The sequence below is a fragment of the Saccopteryx leptura genome, chromosome 1, assembly GCF_036850995.1.
Source record: "Saccopteryx leptura isolate mSacLep1 chromosome 1, mSacLep1_pri_phased_curated, whole genome shotgun sequence".
Taxonomy (NCBI): Eukaryota; Metazoa; Chordata; class Mammalia; order Chiroptera; family Emballonuridae; genus Saccopteryx; species Saccopteryx leptura.
In genome coordinates this window covers 133,319,479-133,332,614 of record NC_089503.1, presented here as the reverse complement: position 1 = coordinate 133,332,614, position 13,136 = coordinate 133,319,479, and positions in this window count along the sequence as shown.

The window sequence follows — 13,136 nt, the reverse complement described above, 5'->3', positions numbered from 1 at the left end:
CCCCCTCCTTCTTCCCCCTCACCAGTCATTCCTGCTCCTGATGCAGTTGTTGAACCATTTGCAGTAACAGTCAAAGCCAGGGATGCACCTGTTGCAGGTGCTACAATGTTTGGCTTTCATGCTTCTGGAAGGAAAAATTTTGGAGAAGCAGCCTGGTAGCAACCCGTGCAGGTGAGGAACGGGGTCAGAGCCCCCTCTGCCTGTAGCAGGCGGGCGGCAGCAGCATGACCTGTGCCTGAGTGGTGGGGCACCTCCCTCAGCCTCACCTGCCACCTGGTGCCAGGGTCTGGAGCCTGGAAGCTGGGCTAGGGTCCTGACCTGAGCCACTGGGCCTCCCGCCAGGCCAACCACTTAAGTCCCTAGGGCCCCTCAGGGGCCCAGGTTCTGATCAGCCCTGTGATCCAGTGGGGCCAGGGGACTCATCTGAGAAACCCCAAGACAGACAGTGCTCTCCTGGGCCTAGATCAGCAAGGGGCAGGGCAGTGGGGGGCCTGAGGGCCTGGGGGCCACAGCACCAGAGAGCTGCATGAAAACAGCCCCTGCTTCTCTGAGGAAGCAGTGTCGAGTGGCCCTCACAAGAGACTGGGGAATTCAGCTGGCTGTCCATCGAGTGGGTACAGGGCCATCAGCGTTGCCTGGCCCGGTGGCCCGGCACTCGCTCGTCGGCCTCACAGAGAGCAGTGCTGATCTGTGATGACATGGCAGCGTTTGCAGTGGTTGAAGGGAGGCAGTGGATGACTGTAGTCATTCTGGTGTCTGACGCTTCAGCCAGCTCGATGGAGACAGACACCACGTGCCGGATGAGAGGAAAAAAGAACATTCCACCCATCACCCCATGGAGGGGGGTGGCAAGGTCAACAAATAACTCAGCCCTAGGCCTGGTCAGCCTGGCGCAAGGTATCCAGGCCCTGGTGCCTGGCCAGGAGCTGTGGGCCCAGGGAGTGGCAGAGACTGAGGGCAGCCTCTTTGCCCCCCGTTCTTCCCTGCAGGAAGGACAAAGCAAGGCCTGCTAGAGGGAGGCTTTCAAACTGGAACCATGGCCTCACAATGGGCAAACGGTTGTTCACCTGAGGGTGTGGCTCCCACACTAAGGGAGAGGCCTGTGTGCAGAGGTGGGAACCAAGCTGCATGCTGAAGGCTGGGGGTGGGTGGTCTTTGGGCAGCCGAGACCTGAGAGTGTGGGAGGCATTAGGAAAAAGCGTATCATCAGAAACAAAGGAGAAAGGGAGGGAGGGAGGGAGAGAAGACTCAAACACCCAGCCAATGTGCTTTGGGGTGAGGGCGTATGCTGTCTCTCTCTTCCCCCAAGACCCTCGGGCTTCTGTCCCCTCACACTGCAGGGCTCAGAGGTAAAATCAAGCCCTCACCTCCCACCTCTCCACCTCCTCTCCCCTGGGGACCAACATACCATCCCCATGGAAACCAAACAGAGGGGGCGGAAGTACTGGCGTGGCCTCCCCATCAGCCCTACCCTGCTTCCCAGGAACAAGCTGTGAGTCAGGAAGAAAGGGTTCAGGGTTTACAGGCCTGTCTGCAGAAGGACAGAGGGCAGCTGGGCATGCTGGGCAATGCTGCCTGCCAGCAGGGTCTCCTCTGTGCCCAGAGGGTGTCATCTGACTCACCGCTGTATGCAAAAGGCTCCAGAGGTTGTACAGAAGGCTCACAAGCAGGGTGGGCTCTGAACAGAATGATGGGAATAGGGCTCCATCCTATGGAATCCCCTTCTCAGGCTCTGCTCAGTCTGTCACTCTGTCTGCAAGGTCAGCTTCCGTGTGGAGCCACCTGGGGGCTCTGGGGCTTGGGTTTATATTCGTGGCCCTGTATTGATGAGGGTCCAGTCACAAGTGTCTACAATGTGCAACAAGCTTGAGTGGAAGCTGGTCTAGCCAAACTGCTCATTCCTCCCTCATCCTCTGGCCTCCAGGAAGCAAGTGTCGACCCAGGGCCATGGGGCCCACCTGGCTGGGGTGCCCTGAGACAGCGGAGAAAGGGTGAGGGGAGGCACCAAGAAGGTCAGATAGGGAAGCTGGTGCCTGGACCAGGGGTGGGCCAGTGCAGAGCTGGGTGGGCCCAGGGAAGGGTGGGGGGCAAGATGGCTAAGAACCAACCATGGTCTGGGGGATGCAGGGGACAAGACTGACCAGACTCCTCTGGTGCCATGTGAGGTATAAGGTGGCAGCCATTTCCTTCCCATGGCCACTATTCCTTGTAGGGCTAGAGGAAAGGCCCGAGCCTCCTCTGTTTCACTGTTGAGCAGACCAAGGCCAGCCTCGTGTACAGGGTGTGGGGCCATTGGGCAGGTGGCCAGCGGCTGGGCCAGGCCTCACTGTCACAGCTGGTAATACCAACAAGGTCCTGGCACGCTGGTCTCTCTGCACCTGGTCCCTGAAGCCCAAGGAGCCTGCAGCACTGTTTGTGTAGTTACCGGGGTAACAGGAGCACGTCCTAAGTGGCAGGACACAGGAGGGTGACAGCCAGCTGAGGACAATGAGACAGCAGGAAGCAGCGCTGTGGCCCAGGTGCAGGCCCTTCCTCTGTAGAGCAAGAGGAGAATGGCCTTTGTCAGAGACCGGTGGGCGGGGTGGTGGTGCTGGGGGAGCCAGCGGGGCGGGTGGCTGGATGGGGCCTCCTTCTGGGCGGCAGGTAAGGCCGGGGTTCAGGTGTGTGGCCCAAGCCTTTGCCGCCAGCCTTTGCCTCCACATCCATACTCGGCTCACGTACGAGACCACTGCCAGGGGGTGTGGGGACAGCATAGTCTGTACTGGGACCCTCAGTCTCAAAGTGGAGTTGCTGGGGCAGTGACCAGGGCCTGCGTGGCCAGCCCTGCAGAGCTGCCTGTGGCCCATTCCCCAGCAGCCCACCTCTCAGAACATGCCCCCTGGGAACACAGGTGAAGCTTTCAGAGAAAAGGGACTCTGAGAGTCTAGGGTGGTGTCCTGCCTCAGTGCAGTGGGCAAAGCTGTTCACGGCTCCCTAGACGTGAAGCTGTCCGAACCAAGAACAAACAAGTCCACCTTGCAGTTCATGTGCAGAGACAGCACCCGGCTGCCTGACTGAAGGGTCGGCCAGCACTCAGCACGCGACCACGCTTCGCTTGGCCCCCGGCACAAGATCACCCACAGGAATGATTGCTGAGCAAAAGCTGGTCACATTTTGCACCAGATGACCTGGCCGTTCACATTCGTGGCCTTTTCACTGAGGGTGGGCTGAGCCCCTGGAATGGGAAAGTCACAGGGTAGGTGCCACACCCTCAGGTGCCCTGCTTTTACTTCTAGAGGCAATTTTATCTTAGGTTCAAGTTTATAATAAAGAGAAAGGAAAGGGGTTCATGATCACACTTTCATTACAAATCAGGAGCTGCCTGACCAGCCCTGAGGGTTCACAGGAGCTGTTCTGAGAACAGGCTGTAAGGTCCCCTAGCAACAATCTGTGTTTGGTAAACAAACAGCGCAGAGGGCGCCAGCCCAGGACACGCCCTCGTCACACTGTTAACCTCTTGTCCTGTTTGTAGCAGGAAGAGGCGGAGAGCAGGGCCCACAGCACTGTTCCCATTGCCACAGTCACGTCCTATCTCCCCCTCCAGGGCCAGCCCAGAGTCAGAGCCAGACATGCTGGAGATACCAGCTTCTTTGTCCTCACTAGGAGCTTCTCCACCACGTGCCCAAGTTCATTTTGCCTCTGGCCACAACACAGGATGCCCAGATTAAACAAAATTCCATCAGATTCCAGTGCCTTCTGCACAGTGGCCCACAGGGATCAGACAGCTAAGAGAGCACTGACTCGGAGATTAGCCAACACTGGGTGTTGACCTCTGCTCTGTACAGAGGTCCACCTCTGCTGTTCCTTCCTTGTTCCCACTGGGCGCCCCACCCTGCCTACCTCAGGCATGGGCTGCAGTCTCTGCAGGTGTCAAATGATGCTGGTGTCCACCCAGTGGCCAGAGGATAGATCCCAAGTGCAGCTGGGGCTTGAGGGATGTCACGGGTAGGTGACACAGGGGGTGTGCCTAGTGGTAGGAACTGGACAGGGAAGCCATCCTGCATGCGCCACTTAGGACAAATGGTAGGGGCAGCCCTGACTGGGTGCTGAGCTTCCCATGGGGGGTGGGGGAGGGCCACGGCAGGTGTGGGCAGGGAGTGCAGGTGAGCCCGAACTCCTTGCTGCACCATAAAGTAGATTCGAGCTCAGCATGACCACTGGACAAAGAACACGGGGCCAAAACAGGGCTGACTTCTGAGTCAAAAGAGAATGAAAATAATGGGGGAGGCCCTGGCTGTTTGCCTCAGTGGTCGAGTGTCAGCCTGGCGTGTAGATGTCCTGGGTTCAATCCCTAGTCAGGGCACGCTGGAGAAGCAACCATCTGCTTCTCCACCCCTCTGCCTCTCACTTCTCTCTCTCTCTCTCTCTCTCTCTCTCTCTCTCTCTCCCTCTCCTGCAGCAATGGCTCGATTGGAATGAGTTGGCCCCAGGCACTGAGGATGGTTCCATGGCCTCTGTCTCAGGCGCTAAGCTGAGCAACGGAGCTATGCCCCAAATGGGCAGAGCATCACCCCCTGGTGGGCTTGCTGGGTGGATTTGGGTCGGGGTGCATGCGGGAGTCTGTCTCTGCCTCCCCTTCTCTCTGAATAAAATTAAAAAAAAAAAGATAATGGGTTAATCCAGCACAAAAGCAAGACCCACAGTTAAGGACTGAACTGTGTCCCTAAAAAAGACATTAGAGTCCTAACCCTCAGGACCTGCAAGTGTGATCTTGTTTGGAAACAGGGTCTTTGCGAATGATCAAGTTAAGATAAGGTTGTTAGAGTGGGTCCTAACCCAGATGACTGATGTCCTTAGAAAAAGAAGAGATTAGGACATAGACATGCACAGAAGGATGACCATGTGAGGACACAGAGGCGGCCATCTACAAGCCAGAGGACACCTGAGGCCAGCAGAGCTGGGAGAGAGGCCTGGGACAGGTCCTCCCCTGGAGCCTTCAGAAAGAGCATGGCCCTGCCTACACCTTGATCTCAGACTTCTGGCTCCAGAACCGCAAGAGAATAAAGGTCTTTGTTTAAGCTGCCCAGTCTGTGGTACTTGTTATGGCAGCAGCCAGGGGAAACTCATACACAGTCCATGGTGCTAAGGGGGGTGCTGGCACTCACAGGCCTGGCCTGCAAGCAGGCTGATGTTGCAAGAGAATTGAACAAGAAACACAAAACCTCAAGCCACCCTGACGCAAACCACTGAGATACAAAGGCAGATGTCTTCTCGGGCGCACCACAGAGCACAACCACCCAGGGCGATCTCAGACCTGAAAACCCATCAGCGAGCCGTGTAAGAGCTGACCTGAAAAGCCCTGTCGGGAGACAGGGCTCCAGAGCACACACCTGACAGAGCCTGGGATAAGCAAACTGGAGTCGTACATTGTCAAGGCGTTAGCATTCCTTCAAGTTCTTATTAAACTCACTCTTCTCAGTTGGGCAACACAGATCAAATCTTGTGCATCATAGGGAAAGCTGTGGTGGTCCCAGCTTCTACCTCTTCCCTGTCCCCATGGCTCTGCCTCCCACCCCAGAGGCCCCTCCCTGCCCCCTCGTAGCCAGGCGCACTCTCTCCGCAACGATCGAAGGTGAGGGGTAGACCTTCCTGTGTAAACATCTGCACTGTCAGCTGGGACCCTGAGATGGTGAGCCACACAGAGAACAGAAGTGTGTGTATGAGTGTATGTGGGAGGTTCGGGCACCATGACAGTTAGGGGGGTGCATGGGGTGAGAGGCGGGGAGTAGGAGACGGCCCTTGGGTGACTGAGTGTAGAGGACAGAGCTCAGGAGAGCATCGCAGGCAGGCACCTGGAGTCAGCTCAGGAGGAGTCCTTCCAATGCCCCTCCCTACTCTAGACAACAGGCAGGTGTTACCCCAGGAAAAGGATACTCCGTAGGTGATGTACTTCCACTTATGCAGCAGCATGAGAATAAAAATGCAAAACATGGCTATAGCCACGATCCTGACTAAGATATCACACGGGTTTTATGGAGGAGCTTCCACCAGCTGTTCACCCTGGACAGGCGAGGCAGCGATGTCCACTTCACCCCGCTGGCCGCGGAGTCTGAGAAGACCCATCTCCGCCCTGCCACAGCAGTCCATTTGCAAGATGAAGGTGAGCATGGAAAGCTGTGGGCCTACTGCCGCAGCTCCGCATGGCTGGGGCGACTCCAGGGGTAGGGACCCACTGCCCGGCATCGCCTGGGACCACTGTTGGTGGCAGAGGTGGCTGGGCTGGAGCTGGGGCTGGAAACCGCAGAGGGCCCTCCACAGGGGAACCAAAGGAACTCCTGCAGAGTCCAGCCAGGCCCCAAGGCCGCTGTGGAACACAGCTCTTAGAGGGCGTGTGGCCCATAGAGCCAAGGAACCGAAGGAACTCCCACCCACCAGGACCCTAGGTGTGGGCAGCTACCAGAACCTCATGGCCAGGGGACAGCTTACAGTGATGCAGAACGTGGCTAAGGCTAAGATCAGGAACATGGACCAGACCACTGCCTGGTAGGAGTGGCTTTATAAACAAGTCCAGGGCTTGTTTATAAATGGACACAGACTCATCAGAAGACCCACCAGTATGAGATGAAAACCCGCATCAGCACAAGGCCCTCATCCCTGGGGACACTAAGGCGGTGCAGGCAAAGCAAAATCAGCTGGTGTGATGACGTGATGCTTTTGACAGAAACCCTCCCTGAGAATTCCAGAAAAAAAAAAACCAAAAAAAAACAACACACAAAACGTTCCCCTTAAGAACAGACCCAGAGACTATGTTTCCATAGAATTTTGTGTTATTCCTTCTGTGGGGAGAGAGAAGGCCTATGACATCGGGGCGTCCTGGTGTTGCCCAGGTAGAGCATCTGGGAAGGAGCCATGGCCCCTCTGGCCGGCCAGGTGGGCAGGGGCCGTGGGAAGAGGAAAGGACACGGCGTCACGGAGACTGCAGAGCGTGTGCCAGAGTGGGAGATGGGGGGACCGTGCTTCACCACTGCCACAGCTTTTAGAAAACTTTGCCACATTATGCCCAGAAAATGTAACTGGTATAAATGTATTTCTTTGGGAATAGATAGAGATGTTGAAAAATATTCTAAGACTCTTTCTTATGAGTTGTGAATTCTCTTGGATATTTTCCTAAGAGCAGGTTTTGGATGCTGTCGGTCACCCGCTCTGGTTCTCTGGGTGTGACACCAGGTAGACACGGGCCACAGTGGCCCTGAGTTTATTTGGGTTACACGAGGATCTCAGGGAGACCTGAGAGAACAGCGCCTTTATAAGAAAAGACCAAGTAGAAAGGTAATTTTAGTATAACACCCCCATGCAGATAGAAGAGCCAACTAACAGAAAAATAAAAAACATAGCCAAAAATCAAAGTTCCATAATCTGGAAAGTGAAATTAAGGAATTGTCGCAGATCCTGGAAGAGAGGCGAAGAATTGAGACTTGTGAGAGGAAACCTGAGCGGCACGGAGGACAGAAGCTGGAGACACAACCCCGTCTGTGAGGGTTCCCAGAAGAGGCGATGGAGAGGCTGTGAGGGAGGAAACAGAAACAGTGAAGACAATGCGCCTGTGCTTCAGAGAGACTTAAAACTTGAGACTCGGAGTATGCTCCAAGAGCCAGACAGGAAAAATGAAAATAAGAAATAAGATTCCCTACAAGAGATGGATACTTACGAATTGTAACTGGCTTCAGATTTGGTAGAATTTAAAACAGAACAATTCTTCAAGTTCTGATAGTCTTTTGAACCTAAAATATTATAGATGTGACCGAATGATCACGAGAGTGTGGTCGGGAAACTGAAAGGTCTTGAAATGCGTGAGATTCAAAGTACACTGAAAAGGTTCATGCCATCAAATATGAAAATTACCCACAGTGGTGAGCAAATGGATCTACAATTATGTTTGAATCAAATCTACAATGAAATCAAGTTGAAGCAACAACCGATGACAGGGCTATGAGTCTGCCACTGTCACCAAGCATGCTTGGTCAGAAGACAGTGTCAGCAAGATGACAACCGCCAAAACTATGGGTGTGAGGCAAACACTCCCCCCCGCCCCTTGCCTAGGACACAGATGATCTGCAGGCGGTAGCTGAAGTCTGAGGCTCTCCCAGCGCTGTGCCGGCCTATGGGATCCGAATGAACTCTCCTGTTCCTTCAGGAACAGAAGGGCTGGATTGCCATCCCCCACCCTAAGGTGCACACACCTTCATCCCACTCCTCTCCTCTCAGCAGGGTCTGCTCATCTCCATTAATTAAAACCAAGTGTTCTTTCACCCAGTTTGAAATATGTGCAAAAGAGAAAAGGTGTACTTTTCTAGTTCAAATTCTTATCTCTTGGGAGATCAGAGCAGTTAAAAAAAACAACAAACTGGGACCAAATACCTAGCTGTCAACAAATGTGGCACTTCCTGTTTCCTTCTGGGATGAAGTGGGCTTCCTGTGAGTGCCCCCACTGTCTCCCTGTGGACAAAGTGCCTTGTCTGGAGACAGCCCCAGTTCCCTAGAGGGATTTAGAGCATCCACCTCCAGCCACCCATCCATCCAACTTCGCAAAACGTCTGCTTGGAGCTGGACCTTCTGGGAAATGCCACTTCCTGCTGGAGATTCAGTGCTATCCTGCCCGCTCCACACTTAGAGAAATGAAACAATAGTGCTGTCTTGTCCGCTGGCGGCACAGAGCCATTCCTCCATGCTTCTTCGGAGGAGGTGTGCTGGTGCGGACCCAGGGCTGGAGCAGCAGCAATGTAAAGGTTGCATGCCTCCACCAACAGAAGAAGGCAGCGCCAGGCCAGGTTTCCACACCCAACCAGCAAACAGCAGACTCGAGCAGGCTCATCCTCCTTCAATGAGCTCACTTTCCACTGCTGCCATGCAGACAAACTGGTCAGGCCTCAACAGTAAGAGCAATGGAAAACACTCTCCTTCCCGTCTGGCTCGACACACAGCTCTGATATTGCTGCTACATATGAACGCACACATACCACACCAACACCCACAATGCTGCGCACACCACATATACCACAGCCCACACACATACACCAAACACACATGCACCACACTATACACCCATACACACCACACACACTATTGGCATCTTTATGACAACATGACCTCGTTGCCTTTTTTTTTTTAGTGAAAGAGAAAGAGAGAGTTGAGAAGCATCAACTCTTAGTTGTGTCACTTTAATTGTTCATTGATTGCTTCTCATACATGCCTTGATCGGGTGGCTCCAGCTGAGCCAGTGACCTCTTGTACAGGCCAGTGACCTTGGGTTTCAAGCTAGTGAACTTTGGGCTCAAGCCAGAGACCCTGGGGTCATATCTATGATCCCATGCTCATGCCGATGACCCCACACTCAAGCTGGTGAGGCTGTGCTCAAACCAGGTGAGCCCGCTAAGCTGGTGACCTCGAGTTTCTGAACCTGGGACCTCAGTGTCCCTGGTTGATGCTCTATCCACTGCGCCACCACCAGTCAGGCACTGCGCAAACATTTCTGAACCCCATCATTGAACACAGACCCCAACATTTCTGAATTATTATTTTGCTCTGAGTTCTTCTGGGTCCTGGACTATCTTCCTGGACTTCCAGAGGTTAAACCTGCTAGTCCCCTGGTGAGAACAGAAGTGAAACACCTACCTCTCTCGTAGGCAAAACATACTCTTCTTTTCTCAGCTATCAAAGATGTCCTGACTGAACAAAAAAGCATACACGCTCTGGCTCAGCCCAGGCCAAACTGAGGAAGATGACCCAAATGGGACCTCAGGATCTCCCTGGTTGACATGGCAACAATAGAATCCAAGGTACCTCATAAAGCTCAGTTCCCTGGACACGTCTATTGCCAGCTAAGAGAGAGGGAAGATTAGAACAAACCCTGTGGAGACCCTGAGAATTAGGCACGGAGGCTCTCAGATGGGGTGAGCTGGTAAGAAGTACCAGCTCTCACCACCTGCACTTGAGTCCGTTTCTACATGGTCCTCAGTGTTGAGTAAAACATTTCTGATCACAGCCCCTCAATGACAAAGCAGTCAGTTCATAGCCCTCCCTGACCTCCTGCTTCAACAGCTCATGGTGACCAGGAAGGCAGTCCCAACTTTTCTTGTCACATTTGGCCCCATCAGCTGTTTTGGCTGCAGGAATCGAGACTGACACATTGTCCAGAGTGAGTGCCTCTGGATCAGACATGGGGACTGTGGTACACAGATGCTTCAGCCTGATCGCCATGTCGGCTGCCCTTGTGGTGGCCACAAAAGGGCCACACAGAAGGGTCAGGGAGTAAGGGATATGTGAACACGCTGTGCCGAGGGGGAGTCATATGTCAGGGAGCGTTTCTCTGGAGAATGGCCACCAGTGAGATTCACAGCACCATCCCTGTTCCCTGCTTCTCCCCTCAGTGTCTCAATTCTTAAGCTCAAGAAAATTTCAGTTCCCATCTCTGGGGTCCAAGGACTCCTATGTGAAGAACCCCAGATTCTGGGCAATCACCCACTCCTTCCTTGGTGGGGGTGGGGAGAGTAGATGGGGCGTGTTTCTTTTCCATCAGCGGAGATGGCTTCCGGTGGACTCCATCGGCCCCTGGCACCTGGGCAAGTCACCTGAGCCAGGGATGTAGTCTCTGCAGCGGAAGGCTGACTGTGCCTCCTGCTCAAACAGGACTGTATGCAGCCCTGCTGCCTGGTGTGGCCAAGGGCCTGTCTTCCAATGTGCAACTGAGCCAGGGCATACAGAGGCACAAGACAAAGAGAAACCAGCAGGTTACAAGGCTACCTGGGTGAGGCCGGGAGTCATTTGGAGGGAAGGGGCTTTCCATGAGTTAGGGCATGTGTCACTAACATGTGGCTACGACAGCCTCTCTGGAGAGCCCAGGAACCTCCTTGCTGGTTGGAGAGCTGGTTCACATGGCTGGTGCTGAGCCTGGCCTCTGATTGTGGTTACTCCACTCTACCCAGCCACCTGGCCTCAGCTCTCCTGGGTTTCCATTTCCTCACACTGCAGCAGTGCCACCATAAGGGACAACAAAGGAGCACAGCATCATTAGGATGACAAAGACACTTGTCTCAGAAACCTGGCCTGACCACGGGTGAGCAGGAGACAGGGCCTGGAGGCCTAGTGACCAGGCCACTGTGCAGTGGGTGGCTGCCTCCTAGGACCCCTAGACAACAATACCACTGTGGGCAGGCCTGGGCAAGCCCAAGCTGGCACCAACACAGGTCTGCTGCACTGACCTCCACCTAGAAACCATGCCCAAGTGAGGTAAAAGCCCAAAGACACCCACAGCTGACCAGAGAGCTATCCGAACAGCTGGGCACCGCTGTCCATGGTACTGCCCAGGCCATGCACTTGTTGCTACATTCCCACCAGGTGCCAGGTCAATGAGCTACCAGAGAGCCAGGCAAGACAATCGAGCCGCCCAACTGGTTCTCAGACCTGAGAAGTCCACAGCACATGGAGGCCCCAGGTTGTGGGAGATACTACAGCCATGATCACCGGTAACTAAAAACCAGGGTGCAGCACCCCCCAGAGAGGGTGGTCAGTCTTCAAGGTACCTATACTTCCAAAAGGATGTGACTTTAAGAACACAGTTCTTGGATGGCATGTCACAGCTCCTGTGTCAGTGGATTCATCTCTCAAGCTGTTGATCAGTGTGGCCTTCACAGTTCTTGAAAGTGCTTCCTGGTAAGTTAAGATTAATGCCGTCTTTGCCTCATGCACAGAACATGCTTCTCTAGACACACATGTACAGCCAATGGATGGTGCAGGATGGCCATACCGTCCTTACTCTAGAGGCGGTGACCTCAATACCAGGTGTCTCAAAGGTCGACAGGCCCCAGGGCAGTTCCCGTGTGATACTGAATAAGGCCACCAGGCATCAGGGGTGGGGAATGCATTACTAGGGAACTCTAAATCTGTGGATGGTGGAGACTTCCAGACTGACCCAGAGCCAGAATGTCAGCTGCTCACAACCTGAGAAATGACCCTACCTTACAGACATCTTTGCTTCACAAAAATAACTTTAGAAGCTACAAAGTCAGGGCCTGCTCACTGTGTAAACATTAGGAAGTAGAGATAAGAACTGAGAACCTGCAAAGCCAGACCCCTACCCTGGGACCAGCGTCTTCTGTGCATAGATGCATATATAGGACTTCCACATGACAAGTGTTTTGTGGTACCCATGTTACAGCCGCTCTGTCCTCTGACTGCATGCAGCATGTGGTCGTCCCTTCCCTCCACAAAGACCACTGCACTGATTTTATAGAATGCACAACACCCCACCATGTGTGACGGATCAACACGCCTGAAATTCAGGTCGTCCATGACTTACCATTATCATAATGCTCTGTGAACCTCTGTGTGGCTCTGCTGCACACATGTCCAAGGCCCTGTAACACTCCCCCCCCACACACACACACTGCAAGGGTCTCCGCCACAGGTGAGGGAGGTTGGTGTGAACAGGGGGGGCACGGAGCAGCCACATGGGGGAGCGGAGGTGGGCACAGGGCACTGCATGCCTGGGCACTCACACACACATGCCTGGGTACAGAGATTCCCTTTGGGGTAACAGAAATTCTCTGGATTTGAAGGAGATGGTGGTGACATCACTGTGAAGGGACAAAGGCCACTGAATTGCATACTGACAATGGGCAATGGCTAATTTTGTCATGTGGAATTTTACCAAAATAAAAAAATTTAAACAAAACACGAAGACCTTAGGTCAGAGGTTCCTCAAGTCCTGATGCTTCCTTCATTTCCATCCCCTGCGGGACTGTAGCTTTCTGAGCAGAAAGGCCTTGGGACCCCCTCCACAGTGTGCTCCCAGCTGTGCCAGGCTGCACCACAGGTTCGGGCTCCAGGGCAGCAGCTCCTCCAGCCGCTCGCTGTGTGCACTGCTGGCTGGCCCTAGAGGTGGAGACCGCTCCTTCCTGGGAGGTCTGCGGCTCTGGGTGGTGCCAGCACGAACTATACCTGATGTCACACTGGCAGACATGGAGAACGCACGTCAGAAGTAAAGGCTCCAGGAAGAAGACTCCAGCACCCTCAGTTGAGAGGCCCGCGGGTCCCAGTCAAAATCAGCTCCATCCCATCTTCAAAGAATCTGACCCGAGTCCTGGTGCAGGCACAGCCCA